Source organism: Carlito syrichta, unplaced genomic scaffold, assembly GCF_000164805.1.
Source record: "Carlito syrichta isolate Samal-C Ts95f unplaced genomic scaffold, Tarsius_syrichta-2.0.1 Scaffold301831, whole genome shotgun sequence".
NCBI classification, from domain to species: Eukaryota; Metazoa; Chordata; class Mammalia; order Primates; family Tarsiidae; genus Carlito; species Carlito syrichta.
In genome coordinates, this window is record NW_007245927.1 from 116,274 (window position 1) to 132,196 (window position 15,923).

General features: G+C 39.9%; 1 long non-coding RNA gene across 2 annotated transcripts in view; it reads right to left on the minus strand.

Annotated features, from left to right (window-relative positions):
- The window catches only part of LOC103257669, a 144,213-nt gene that overhangs the window by 86,013 nt on the left and 42,277 nt on the right, over window positions 1-15,923 (minus strand). For both annotated transcript variants that reach the window (XR_002481821.1, XR_504134.2), the window contains exon 2: window positions 15,642-15,741. This is a non-coding gene — a long non-coding RNA (uncharacterized LOC103257669). The remainder of the gene's footprint in view (window positions 1-15,641; window positions 15,742-15,923) is intronic.

A 15,923-nucleotide genomic window follows, 5' to 3' on the forward strand; every position in this document is an offset into this window, starting at 1 on the left:
GAGTGGAAGATCGCCAGAGCCCAGCAGGTCGAGGCTGCAGTGGCCGGGAGCGGCCACTGCACTCCAGTCTGGGCGACAGAGTGAGACGCCAACTCACAAAAATAAATAAATAATAAATAATAAAAGAATGTTTGAGAAGGGGAGGAGCGTCCCCGATACTATTCCTAGCAGCTGCTGCTTGTGACCCATGGAGTGGTACACTGGGGAGGTGCCTCTGCCTTGCAATGTGAGTCATCTTCACAGGAGGCCTGCACGCTCTGTACCTTTTCCTCATTTAGATGGGGAAACTGAGAGGTCGAGTGAATTCCCCAAATCTCCAGACAGGTAGAGAGCAGAGTCTTAAACCCACATGAAGGAATCAGACTGTTTTAGAAAGGAAATTGGAAGCCACATAGGAAGCAGATGTAGTGACAGACCACCCTGGAGAAAGGAAGATGGAGTATAACAAAGGGACCAAGGAGAAACTTGTCCCAGATCAAAGGAACAGGGTTTCATGAGTGACTGTTATAGGTGAAGGGGGCAGGGGAGGCAAAGGTGGGCCTGCTGTTTTCCTCTCGGCCGCTGGAGGAGAAGACTGCAATCCAGCAAGTAGGAATTCTAACAAAAGAAGAGTTGGAGCATAGTCAGTATATGCTGAGTGCATGAAATTGATGGGCATCTGAGTAGAGAAGCCCCGCAAGGAAGTGTCTGGATTCTCGAAGGCTACGGTCCAGGACACGAAGTGTAGCTGCAAAGATGGGCGTGAGAGTCGAGGAATGGACACCATGCTCAAGGACAGTGGATGTGGAATAAGTAGAGGACCAAGGGCACACGTTCAGTTCCCTTTACGTTCAGGCATCTGGTACTCACTCTGAGTGTCGAACTTAAACATTTATTTAAGACTTAATCTTCTGATGAATATTAATAAAAGATGAGATTTATGGGGATAGAAGATGGAAATTCTGAACTATTAGAAACAGACATAAAATATAATATAGAGTTTAAAATAAGGTCATGTTTCCACTTCCTATAAACCCACATCCATTTAAATCATGCATATGCTTACTTTGAATGGAAAGATTTTATTTTCTAAGCTCTAAATCATCAGTAAGCTTTTCTGTCATTGTTAACTAAGAAAAAAGGGTAATAAAAAGTATGGAAATAATAAAATATATACCTTCAAAATGCAGAAATTTATTTTTGATACATTTTACTATAAAGAATCAGTGAGATGAATAGAATGATTATTTGTAAATTTGCACATAAAATGATCAATGTATCACAATAGGCAAAAAGTGAGAAGGAAGATGGGGTGGGAAATCCTTAGACTGAAATACAAAGTATGTTATTTTAAAGTCAATTTTCTATATTAAGACAAATAATAGTCTATAAAAATTATTCATATATCTCTTATCCTAAAAAAAGATCTACAGGTATCACAGAAATTGCTGTTTAGCATTAAAACAATTATTAAAAGAAGTTTGAAAACGATTGTGGCAAATGATAATTGACAAGTGGAAATCAATAGTGATAAAGTGAAACTGGAAACTGGAAAATGATACCTGGAAATTTGTAAGAGAAATTCCATTTTGCATTAGTTTCTACTATATAGTTGTTCTCACTGGTGTGTGTTTTTGGCTAGGAGATAACCCATGGCAGTTGTTAACCCTGTGCTGATTTTCTTTATGATACCTTAGCAATACCTCTGCCTCAAAATCAAGCATTCCATGTTTAGGGAATTCAAACTCGTTTCATTATGTGATTATGAAGATAAATCTGTATGGAATGGGGGAAACAACCTATTCTAAGGTAAATAGAAATGACACTTTGATTAACTCCTGGTTTGGTTCATCCCAGAACAGGTCTCTCCTCATTGACATTATCATGTGGTGTACTTAAACATTACAGAAGGTGTGTAAAGGTTCTTAATTGTGTTGTCTGTCACATCAGCTCAGACTCCTACCTATTGTGTGCACATCGGACTGGGGCTGAGGTCCAGTGACCTGTGTCTCCCAAGGACATCACTCAGTGCTTCCTAAGTCATCTGTAGCTGAAAGATGAAGTTGTTAAAACTTTCTTATATACTCTTTTTAGACAATTGTTTTGTAAAATGCAATATAATAAGTTTTAAAAAGATCACGGACTTGAATTTGCAACAATGCCAATTTGCCACAGAAGTTCCTATATTTTCACACCGTGCACTTATCTGGACACAAGTGGAAACCGAGAGCATGTAGCCCTGCTCCAAACTACAGCACACACTCTGAAAGTCCTGGGATGGCTTCTCCTAGTCTCTCGACTCTCTTACAGAATAAGGGCCAACTTTCCCATCTCTTGACTGTGGTGAAGATTAAATGAGATAATGACTGTGAATGCTTTAGATGCTGGCAGATTTTTAGATCATTGCTACTGCCAGTTGCTCCCTTCCTTACTTCTGTCTTATTTCTCCCTGGGATAGATACTTTTGCCTTCAAGATGATTTCTATTGATCCTCGACAGATCGTCTTTGGAAGCCAAGTGCCATCTGCCATACCTGAGCCCAATAATCCCCAGTAACTCCCAGACGCATTCATCACGGTAAGCCACTACAGCTTAGCCTGGCTTCAAAAGTCACTAACACCTTAGTTAACATCTTGATCCTTTCCTTCTCTGCAATAACTTCTGCCTGATGTCCCCCCTCCAGTGAAGAAGGCAGAATCTCAATGGGTCCATTTGTATTCTCTCAGCCAGAATTATCTTTGATTCTCTCAGCCAGAATTATCTCTTGCCATGCTCAAACATACAGTCCTTTATCTCTGCCTCCAAAGGTATTTATGACTTTCAATCTAATATTGGAGATCATGTGTACAACATATGCACAATGTATGCATGAGTTCACATGTGCCATGGACTGAACGTCTGTACTCTTCCAAAATTCGTATTTGAGCCCTACTGTGGTAGTATTGGGAGGTGGTGCCTTTGGGGAGAAGTTAGGTCATGAGGATAAAATGACCCTGATGGGACTAGTAGCCTTATAAGAGGAGGAAGTGAACAAGCTCTCTCTCTTCACCTTTTGAGGACACAATGAGAAGAGATAGTCTTCCAACTTGGAAAAGAGCCCTAGCTACTATCTACCATTTGTGAAGACACCTTGATCTTGGACTTTGTGGCCTCCAGAACCTTGAGAAATAATGTGTGTTGTTTAAGTCACCCTGTCTTTGTTAATGGCTGTTATAGCAGGCTGAACAGCCTAACACAGTGTTTATAGACAGCAATAGAAGGAGAGTGTCTTGAATCCGCTTCCTTACATTTATTTATTAGTAGCATAGTGTCTTATACACTCACACAAAAATTATTTATTCTCTTTGCAAGTGTATTTTTGAGTTCCTACCATGTACCAGCTATAGGGATGGATGAAGAGATGGGAAAGGACTGATCTGCCACTTAAGTCATGGATCTATTACACTTGAGCTGCCTCACCCCTCAAAAATGACAAACAAGCAAAGAAAAAATTAAACCCAATCTCTTTAATTGATACTTGATGTATGCAGGAATTCTTTAAGTATAGCAGTAAGAGGACATTAAGGACAACATGCAATCAAGCGGAAGGGCTTAATAAAGAACACGCAGCCCGCCTCTGTATACCCCAGGGTTCTTGCCTGAGCCAGGTCAAGATCTGTGCTCTTCTGGGCCAGTTTAGTTGCAGAGACACACTGAGAGTGAGCAAAACAGCACTGTTTGTCAGGTGAAACATGACCTTCCTCTTTTAAAAATCAGCTCAAGGAGCCGGGCTCGGTGGCTCAGTCTGTAATCCCACAACTTGGGAAGCTGAGGTGAGTGGATTGCCTGAGTCTGTGGGTTCGAGACCCGCCTGGGCAACTTGGTGAGACCTCCTCTCTACAATAAATCAAAAATTAGCTGGGCGTGGTAGTGCGTGCCTGTAGTTCCAGCTACTTGGAAGGCTGAGGCAGAAGGATCGCTGGAGCCCAGCAGGTCGAGGCTGCAATGGCCAGAAGCGGCCATTGCACTCCAGTCTGGGTGACCAAGTGAGACTCCAACTCAAAAAAAATCAGCTCAAGCTTACCCCCATTTCATTTCTTTTCCCTTCCTGGTCTTTTCCTTGATTTTATTATGTCAGAATATGCAAATACCTCACTTAGGACATGGCTTGCGTGGCCATTTTTCTCCCTTCCTTCATCCTGGGAGAATGAGGTTGATGCATAGCTCATGTGACTGCGTCTGTAGGGACGCCCTCTCGTCACTTCCAGATCCCGTGTCTGTGCGTGCACACGTGTGTTCATGGATTCTCACCACAATGCACTATGTCTCCAGTGAAGGGTTCTGACATGCAGCCAGGCATTAACAGGAGAGCTCGGTGTTTTATTTTGTCTCAACTTGGTCAGGTCACAAGGGAATACCGTTCTAAGAATGTGGCGTTGTAAATTATTATTATGAATTATGATATATTCCCCTGACTCTCTTCCTCCCACTCTCTGAGTTCCAGTTCCATTGTCCCCCACACCTGCGGCCACCTGATATCCCACTGCCCTCAGGGGCTCGCACCTGCCAATAGCAAGCATGCCTATGGCCCCACCTGCTGTTGCCCTCGCTGAACCTCGGCTACTCTGCCTACCGGGCAGGTGTCTTCACTCTGCTGCTTCTCATTCCTGTGCTCAAAAAAGAGTAATGGTAAAATCCTAAACTACAAAAATAGAGCAGAAAATAAAACAAAAACTTTTCCTTTTAGAAGGATACACGTTGGTGTGTGCATGTTTGGGAAAACAGACAAAGACAAACCAAACAAATTAATATTAGACAAGACTGTGAGGAAAGACAGGCAGGTAGAGGGGCCTGTAGTGAGGGCAGGAGAAGGGAAGGTGCCCTTGGATGTGTGGTTGCTGGGGGCCTTGCAGAGTTCAGGAGGAGTGAAGACGGTGAGCCATGCGGGTGCGGCCGCCTCCTGTTCCCTGCTGTCCCTTTGCTGGTCCCTTTGCCTCATCACCATCTTCAGTCTTGGTGTATCTCAAAGCACAGTTTCTGGACTGTGTATCCTCTCTGTGAACTCCCTCCTTGGCAATTTACCTGGACTATTCTAAAATTTTTCTCTCTAGCCCATGTGTCTTCTCTGAAGTCCTGAATTGCATATCCAGCTATGCATTTAATTTCTCCATTAGATATAAAGGAACACCTTGGTGTAACCTGCCTAAAACTGAACTCTCAATGTCCCTCCCAAATGTTCTCAACTATCCTGCTCCTGGTTGCTTGGTCCTGGAAATTACCCCTCAATGCCACTCTTTTTTCTCATACCTCATAGCCATCTGGTCAATAGATCCTGCTGACCCTTGAGAACTTCCAAGCATGTCTCCCATCTCCACCTCATCTAGCCCAGTTCAGACTAGTTTTGTCCCTCGCCTGTGTCATTGCAGTAGCCTCTTAAGAGCCCCCACTCCATGTTCCCTTCTCCACCTGCAATCTGAGAGATCCCCATGTTGCATTGGGCCAGTTAAGTACCTGTCGGTCCCAAACTTTCTCCGAGCATGCTGTTTCACTCACAGTGAAGCAAAGGCCTTTCTTTTGTTCACATGTTCCTGATGGTCTAGATCCTCGCTCCCACCGTATGTCTACTCTTCCCTGACAGCTCCTTTCCTTGTTCATTCTGCTGACACATGAATGGCCTATTTTCTGTTACATGAGCATTCTGGCCATGGCCCTGCCTCCAGTCTTCGAGAAAAAAAGCCAAAACAAAGTAAGTAAGACTAGGGATTTTCCTTAGGATTAAAAGGCATGTAAAAATGACTACTGGTAAATAAAACCTTTGAAAAAACAGAGACCAATGAGGAAAGTGGGTGCCATCGAGAAAGCGCCAATCTCTTTATAATGTCATAGGATGGGGGTCTAGATTTCTGTGTAGCTTTTCAAATACATCATGCTAGAAGAACCAAAATGGCCCACCTTCCCGGAAGGAATTCCTCCTAAGTAATCCTCTCATGCTTTGCCTGGTTCACTATGCCAGAGTCCGTGTCTGGAGGAGAGTAGGAAGTCACAGAGCAGGGTCAGGGCTCAGGAACACTGTGTGGACCTTTGCCAGATGGAGGGCCAACTGCATCAGGGGCACATGGCATGCACCCCGGGGGCCACATGTTTGAAAGGCTGCGTCGATGGGCAATGCCAGCCATTAAGGCTATTGCTCTGCAAGTTTGAGAGGATACTAGGAGGAAATTTGGGATGCAAGAAGGAAAAGCACTGGAAAAAACAGTTGCTGTTATTGTTCTGTGAACGTCAGAGGGTGAGGGAGTTACTTAAAAGTGTTGCTTCTCAGCCGGGCTCGGTGGCTCAGCCTGTAATCCCACACCTTGGGAGGCTGAGGTGAGTGGATTGCCTGAGCCCGTGGGTTCGAGACCCGCCTGGGCAACTTGGTGAGACTTCATCTCTACAACAAATCAAAAAATTAGCTAGGTGTGGTAGTGCGCGCCTCTAGTTCCAGCTACTTGGAAGGCTGAGACGGAAGGATAGCTGGAGCCCATCAGATCGAGGTTGCGGTGGCCGGGAGCGGCCACCACACTCTAGTCTGGACGACAGAGTGAGACTTCAACTCAAAAGAAACAAAAAGTGTTGCTTCTCATCCACCCACAGAAAATATTACTGTGGGTAAAATCAGAATTCATATCTTTTTGGAATTTTACATCTTTTGCCTCCCCTATTAAAATAAAAAGGAAAATATAATATTTTCAGAACACTAATCACATAATTATGAAATGAATATAGAGAACTGATACTCAACTATACATATTTTTTTATGTTTGTATAAAGAGAAATGAAAAGGAGAAAGGTGGACACAAAGAAGGAAGAAAGGATATAGTAGATAAATTATAGTTAACAATAATTTATTGTATATCTCAAAATTTCTAGAAGAGAATAATTGAAATGTTCCTAACACAAAGAAAATATAAATGTTTGAGGTGGTAGTTATCCCAGTTATCCTGATTTGATCATTATATATTGTGTGCTTGTATCAAAATATTACATGTTGCTCCAAAATATATACAACTCTTACATGTTAATAAAAATTGTTGGGCTATTTTATTTTCTTTCATTTTCTAATTCTTTGAAAACATAATATTTTCTTTGGAATAAACGCTCAACAGTGAAAATAATTTGTTCAAAAGGGAAGGAAGGAGGAAGAGAGGGAGGGGGGAGGGAGGAAGGAAGGAAGGCAGCAGAGGAAGGAGAGGGGAGAGAAAGAGGGAGGGAAGAATGTCAGATTAAAGCATTGGGGCTACTCAAATGTCACTGGAATTCATTTGCAGCACAAATGGACTCTTCCTTTAAAAATTTAGTAGAATTGGGAAAGGGACACTCATTTACTCTTAATAAATGAAAACTCATAGCTTCCATTTTCAGTATTGTAAGCATTTAGTTTCAGGAGATCTGGGCTTGATTTTTTTCGAAAGCAGTTTCTAAGACTAAGGGGAACAGTCTGAGAAAAGTCTAGTATCATTGAAGCGTCTTGAGCTATACAATGGCAGTATACAATGTTTTGAGCAGCGTTGCTTTGCATATTCATTTTATTTGTAAACCTTTGTTAAAAACTGTTCTTACATTCATAGTCTCACCATGGTAGGCTAGAGAAGAAATGGCGGCAAAACCCCCACAGAGCGTGGGCAGAGGCTGACTCAAGCTAGCTCACGGCCTGGTCTAGGCATGATTCCATAAGACCTCTAACAACTCTGTTTAGAGAGTCATGAGTTTCAGCAAACCCTGCTCCCTACAGAGTGCTGGTTGGGGGCCGAGGGAAGGAAAGCTGGTTGTGGTGCAGTGAGACAAGGGCTGTGCTTTGCCAGGAATGTGAACAAGTGCGGTGGTCAGCGGGGCAGCAAACACTCTGGTGCAGGGCGGGAACCTCCCCTGAGAGCACTGGAGTTGGTGGCAACATAGGTGGAAGTTCGAGCCAGGCCATGAAGAATAAATGGGTAGAAATGTCTAGAAAGGGAATTGCCGGTAAATGCTGCAATAAAGATGCATGTATGTGTCTGTGTGTGTTGTCATAGCAGTCCTGGGAACGTGAATGGTGCTTGGGAATATCAGGTAGATGGGACAACCAACCAGTGCTGGGAATTCATCTGAAAGTGTTGGTGGAAACTGATTCCTTTCAAAACTGATTCCTTTCAAAGCCTCAGCACTGGGAGTCACTTCTGGCCACAGGGTGCCAGGAAACATCCTACTTGCATGATGCTTTCAAGCCTCAATACCCCCCCCCAGGGTGATTGGATTACTATTTGCATGAGAATAAGACAGTCTAGAGGGGTATGTAGTTTCCTTGAGGCCCTACAGCTGCTTTGTGAGCTTATACCTTGGTGCCCTTAAAATACCAGCTCCCTGCTCTGGGGGTGGGAGGGGCCTTTTCTACCCAATCTAGACACCCCTTTCCTTTTATTTCAATATATAACATGAGTAATATCTACTTACACACAGAATATGCCTTTTTTGTTGCCTATAACATAAATTCTAATAAATTTTGCATGGAATAATGTCTCTCATAAACTCATCTCCGTCTATCTTTCTATATTAATCTTCTACACATAGTTAACATATTCTTTTACACTATCGTGCTTTGCATCTCTTGTTCCCAGGTAAAGAGAAGGCCCCAGCGACCCTCCTCTGCCTAGGAAAATCTGACTTATCAAATGACATCTACCCCCAACCTTGCCCCAGCTGGTCTCCTCTCAACCTGACAAATTGCATTCCCTAGTGTTTTATGCTGTATCGGGTTGTGCTTATTCATCTGTTGTGTTTCTTTGTGGAACAAGAGCATTCAAGGCTCTGTGCCTGGGGCTCCACACACAGCAGTGTCCAACATGTAACAGGTGCTCAGGGTGTATGTGTTGAAGCGACATAAAATGTTTCAGTCTTCCTTTCAAAAGAATGATCATTTCTGCTCAGTAAGGTCTGTTGTAAAGGATGTCAGTGAGCCACAGAGATTATGATCTCCAAGCAGGGCACACCATTCCAGGCCTACACAACTCCCCCACCCCCGCTCCCCCGCACCAGCAGCCTCCCCCTATCTGCTCACCACATCTCCATGAGCAGATGGGTCCCAGAATGCCCTCTTTCAGCACCCCTTCAGCTTAGTGGTGGTACCCGCTATAGGGGCCCAAGGGAGGCTTCGCTATTCCTCCTCTCAGAATTATTTAACTCATTAGGATATGGATTAGGCAAGGATTTTTGAACTTCACAAATATGTCAGTTGATTAATAAAGTCCTTTTACAAATGCACAGGGAAATGTTTTCACAGATCGGAGGATGGGAGATTGGAAAACAAAGGGAATCAAGAGGACACTGTGTTTCTGTTTGTGTCTGCTAGCACCTCCCTTTGGTCATTCTGGCATCTTTCAGTTCCAAATGCTCTTAATGCTGGTCTTTTATGCAATTATAGTGTTAGCAACCAAGCTATTAAACAAGTTTGGAAAGGCTGAATTGCTATTTTAGACAGACTGTTCATTGAATCTTATCCTCTCTGCAGATGCATACAAGAATGCCATTTTCACTTCATATTTTGCCATTTGACCTCCTCTTCACGACTCTTTTCTCCTCATCAACTGTTATTCCATACCATTCTAGGAAGCCCTCCCAGGTCTGACCTTCAAAACAAACATTCCTGTTTCCAGAGCACAAAGCATTTGATCATGAAACCAATCATTTGCTCTTTGGGTTTGCTTTGATCTCACCTCCTAAAGTCTGGTTGGTTTTTAATTTTCCAGAATGCTTTATGTTTCCTCGTCTTTTTACTCTCCATACCCAGAGGTGGCTTGTACAAAGTCATTGCTCAAAGATGACCTTGTGGAGGTGTGTATAGGTAATCCCTTATGGGAGAAGTGGAAAACCGACTGCACACAGATAAGAGATAGTAAGAGTGGAGAAAATAGTGAAAACCCACTGGGACATACACTCTTATGTTTCTAAAACTTTTATTTTATCGAAAGTGAATTTTTAATACAATAAAATTGTCAAAGCCCAGACACTGGTTTCTTTCCTAGAATACCTGTGAGTTAGGATTTAAACAGTGTAGAAGAGAAAGAATTATAAGATTAAGCAATTGTGAAGTCACTACAACTCACGTGTTATTAAGGGAAAATACAAGTGGCTATATAACAATTGCAATTGTAGAAAAAGTGCAGTTATATACTCTTTACAACAGAAAAATTAAAAAGAAAAAATAGACACCCCAAATTCAGTCAGTATTTTGACTAAACTAACTAATCAATTAACCTATCCTAGTTAAAAAATATATATAGCTAACAAATTTTAAAAACTCATTGTTTAAATAATTCTTTGAACACCTTTAGAAATCCATCCAATGTTACATGCAACAGAAATATAATTCAAGAAAAGCTAACTATTAATTCCAAATGCTTTTATATACAAGATTGAGGAGCTTGTTTCTTTATAACAGTTGCCAATCTAAGAAATTCTAGAGTGGAAAATAAAAACAAAATTTTCAATTCTATAAGAATTAATCACAGTAGCCACATCTAGTGCTATGCATAAAGCCGAAATGGGGGGTTTACATGTATCATACACGTGTACCATGAGACATGCCAAAACTCATGCAGTCTCCCCAACGATCCTTTGAGGTCCAGACTGTAATTATTCTCATTCTACAGATGAGGCAGTTGAAGGGAAGAAAGAAAATTTACCCCCAATTATTTCAAAGGTAGAAAGTTTTCAAAGGTAGAAAGCGTGATTTTTTAAATTTATTCATTCCCCACAAATCGGTTAGTAGGAATTTTATTGTTATATTCCATTCATTGAAACATTTCAAAATGGAAAACTTTAAACAAACACAGAAGTAGAAAGAAGAGTATTATAAACCCCATATACCCATCAATCAATTTCAACAATGCTGTTAGGCCAATGTCATTTATCTATACCCCCCATTCAATAGCCATTTCTATATTGTTTTCAAAGAAATTTCAGAAATCATATACTTTTATCTAGAAATATTTCAGCATGCATTTATAAGATATAAGAATTTTATTTTAAAACAAAGCCATGGTTATTAACATCTAAAAATTAACAATAATTATTTAATATTATATAAATGCTGTAAATTGTTGATGCTTTAAATTTTAGTGGTCAATATAATGTATAAAGTCATAGTTATCTGGCTTTATTTTATTACCTTGTGTTTCATACAAAGGGAAACAATAGCATGGTGATAAAAATTTATGGGACAAGGTGTCTACCTGAACCTGAGAGCCAGGTCATGTAATGGAAAGATGAACACAAGGTAGAGCCATATCAAAGACAAGAGTTCTCTCTCTTGCTCTTATTTTAACCTTTTTATCACAATTCCTTTTGCCAAGTTTGGGAAGCACGTTCTTTAGGGCTTTGGGTTCCCCAGAGGTTGTCCGTGACGCTCCCTCCCTCAGCCTATGTCTCTGTGATACCGGTATCACCTAGGAGGCTCTGAAACATCTCAGCTGTCATCTTTCACCTGAGTTTCATTTCTGTGTACTGATGGCAAAACTCCCTGGGTTTGATGGTTTGATATTTCATACAGGCTAACAGCATTTACTTTTCCCATGTGATGATAGTTCAAAGTGTGGAGGAACATGACATCTTTTTTATTTTTTTTGAGTTGGAGTCATCTTTTTATATATCCACAAATTATGTCATGATTGAGAGACAGAGAGAAAGGAAAGAAAGGAGAGGAGAGAAGAAAGGGGGAAAGAGAAAGACAGAAAGATACAAGGAAGGAAAGGAGAAAGGGAAACGAAAGGACAAGGAGAGAAGAAGGGAAAGGGGGAAGGGAGGGAGGGAGGAAGAGAATAAGCCCATTCCTCATACCTCCACCCACACTTGCCCATGCCCAGTTTGTGTTTCCCACTGAGTTCAACTTGACCACCACGTTTGTTGACTGACTAGTCTCAGGCGAACTGACAGCTTTCACTGTATTCCCATTTTGCTGTACTATGTTTATGAGAGTTTTTTAATTTATACCCTCAAGCAGACAGATACTGGACACTGATATTTTCTTCACTTCTTCTGATCAGGGAATGCAAACTATAACGAGCAAGTAAAAAGCTATTGTCAACAGATAGCATTTAATGCAATTTACCTGTTTAAGAAGCAAGACACACACGTAACAAGAAGTCAAGGATGGAGTGAGAGGTAAAGGAAACACAAGCTTTGATGTGGAAAAATTATGTGGTATTTAAAATAGATAAGGAGTAATATCAGTAAAGGATAAAATAAACTAAATGATGTGTCATCAGCCAGAAAACTTAAAAATAAGAGGAAAATATGCATGAGCAACTAAATACAGTCATGAACTAAAGTAGAAAGTATTCATTTCTCTAAGACATTTTTCTTCATGTAAGAAGGATTTCAAGCATATATATTAAGACTTATATGGTATGAAATTTGGTCATTTTAGTGACTCAACCACAAAAACACTGTTTAGACATTATGTATATGCCTACCTTGAATAATTCACAGGCTTATGTGTTGATGACGGGCGTTGTTTTTAAACTCAAAAACTATGTGGAGTTCAAAATTTGGAGTAGTCATTCACCTGGCTACCCAGGGCAGTACAGAAGTCAGGAGCTACACTCTGGGATGCCCTTAAACTGAGCTAGGCTTCTTCTGTTTTTTCTTAGGCACATAACTCTCTGCCTCAGGTTTCTCCTCTTTGAGATGGGAATGATAATGTTTCCTACAGCAGCATGAGATTAAGTTGGTTAATACATGTCAAACCCATATGACAGGGACACAGTACAGGAGCCTGTAAGAAGTGACCACACACATGTAGCACAATGTTAGACAACCCCAGGGGGTGTGTCTGTCCTAAAATCTTGCTTTTACAATCCTCTTAAAGATGACTGAATCCTTCATTTGACTGGCAGAGAGAGCAAAACCTAGAGAAGGCTTGCTGAAGGGCAACCATAGGTGAAGGTGAAGTGCAGTTCCCATGTAGGTTTGCTTTTGTACACCATGTATACAACCACAGCAAGCCTTCTCACATAATCACTAGAAAGAGTTTAAAGCAAATGACTTGTTTCCTTTTCAATATAATTTTTGGTAATCTGTACATAGTAGGACAGGCAGACAGCTGTGTCCTCTTAGTCAGTTGTAAAAAATCTCTTCACCTAGCTCATAAATGTGGTCAAGTACTAAGGCCAAAATGTGTTGCTTTACATAAATTTAGCAAGCTTAGTAGTAATGGTCCAATTACTCTGACCAGGGTGAACTAGTTAACTTGCATATTTAGGAAAACTATCATCGAATGTTGAAAGAGGAAATAGAAATTAGCCTATAGTACCTAGAACAAGACCTGAACATAGTAGTTCTTGAAAATACACCCATTGGATTAGATTTATTCTTCATCTCTCCCAAAGCAAAAAGTAGGAACAATAGGTACCTATTACAACATAGAATGATATGTCAACCATTAATGCAATCCAACAGTAGAACAGGCTGCCTTGCTGCACAAAAGGCTATCCATTCCTGGAAATATTTAAGAAGGCAATAAAAATGCTGCTTCTTAGGGTGGGTAGCATAGGATCAGAAGTGTTTCTACAGCGTACTCTGTGTATGAACATAATGTCATATTTCTTTAATGGTGGCAGATCTTGAAATTTTCAGCACTAGGCATTGAGAGAAATAATGGTCACTGTATTAAACTACTCATACTGAGATTACATATTAAAAACAAACTTGTTGTAGTGCTTTTCATACTGTATATTAGGGACTCAATATAAAGTTGTGGATTTTGTTACTAAAGGGTGAACTTCTCAAAGTCTGGGTCATGTCCTATCATTTATATATCAACACTGTCTAGCATAGTGCATTGCAAGTAGTAGGTACTTCATACATTGATAAAATGTATATGAACAAGAAAACAAAAGAGTAATATTTTGAGCTGAGTTCTTGGAAATTCAGGATATATTTTGAAATAAAATTTTAGCCTTTTAAAAACTAAATTCATGCTATGAAATTAGTTTTACTTAAAGTCAAATTCATAAAAGTTCTGTGTGGAATGACAGATCATTCAAACTTTGAATTGTTAACTCTATGTTCAATACAGAGGACGCGCAGTAATATGAGAATACAAAAAAATGAAGGGGCATTTTAAAAACATTGCCCTTTTTGAAATCCTTAAAATCCTTGAACTTTGATCAGGCAATTATATTGTGAATATATCTTAAGAAAATAATCAATGGCATGAAAAAATTTAGGCAAAGGATGATTATTAGCAAAGTTTTGATAATCGTTCTTTACCTAAACTTTTCAAAGCATCATTTTTAAAAAGTCAACTTATAGACAACTGGTAAAATATATGTCAAAATATTCATCAAATGGAATACGCGACAGCATGAAACAATGAAGCTACATAAATAGAATTATTGATACAGAAAGATATGCATGATTCAGCTATTAAAATTTATCAAAGACTTAAAAACAAAAACAGTCTTGAAGAATTTTAAACCAACATGTTGATAGTGGTTGTCACTGAATTTTGTGATTTTCAGTGGTTTCATTTTATTATTATTATTATATAAACTATTCTAATATTCAAAATTTTCTGCAAGGACCATACAATAATTATGTAAAGGAAACAAAAGTTTAGAAACTCTATCTCTCTGGCAGTTTAATATTAATGCAAATGACAACATTCAGAGGATAAGTTGCTGATTATGTTGACACTAAAAGTGAGAGAGAACACAGAGCATGCCCTGAAAATGTATAACTTTTAAACAATTAAAATTAATTTTGTGGCAAATAGAGGAAATCAGGTCCAACTGATTGATTTATTTTTTCAGTCTTGCCACAAAGCAAATTTGTCTTATTTATAAGAATAGCATTTCTCAATCACACCCACTAGTAATGAGAAGAAAAAAGTGAAAGTCACTATAACTGAGAGTCTGTTTCAAAGCCCCAGAAAATTGAAAACTGTCTGGGCACTTGAGTTTACACTTGGCCAAGGAAATGCTGCTGTTTAATAGAGTTGAAAATTCATAAAACTGTGTCTCAAGATAGACTTTAAAAGGGATACAAATGATTGTCAAGGATGTGCCGCCATGGAAAGAGAAAACTATGACATCAAAACAGGGCTCTGATTCTGGATAAACTCTTTGAAACTGATGAGCTTCTGGCTAGTTGTTTGACCCCCATCGGCAGGCCTTAACTTCCTCCTGTCTAAAGGGGTAGTGACATCTTCTTTACGGGGATTCTCTGAGCACTGAAAGAGATACTGAGCAGGCCATGTATACAATGGGGCCTAACACAGTGAGTACCTGAGGCTCAAATGAAAGAATATGGGGAAGTGATCTGAAATCTAGAAAGTATCATGCAAGTATAGAGAATGAAAAATGTGGAAATTAAATATAAATATGTAAAACTACTTGATTTGGCTTGTTTCTGAAGTTTTTGCTCTCATTCGTGCAAAGATGTGGAATAAATAGCAGTTGATATATGAATTTGATATATATATTTAATTAACTAAACAATGACATAAAATTGAGGAAGCTAAACATCATAACAGTAAGAAATAACTTGCAGGGAAAAAACTCAGTTGTCTTAATTTTAACTCAGTCATGACTGTGTTTCAAGTTTTTCTTGTTATCGGATAACAACCTTTACATCCCTAACAAAATTGTAAGGTCCTGTTGGAATGAACATACCACACTCTAGGATTCCTCAAATGTCAACGTGGATTGGACAAATGTCCAGATGACAGTTGCATGCACCTTGTACTTGGCTACAGTCTCCGCATGACCCTCCCTGCACATGAGAGAGAAAGAAGAAATGGTTAGTGAAACTGGGACTCTTTACTCTTGACTTAATGTGAATGGATCGTTTCCCTACATTCTGTGCTATTCTGATTAAATTAATGGAGGTTTTACACACACACACACACACACCACACACACACCACACACACACACACACACACACACACACAC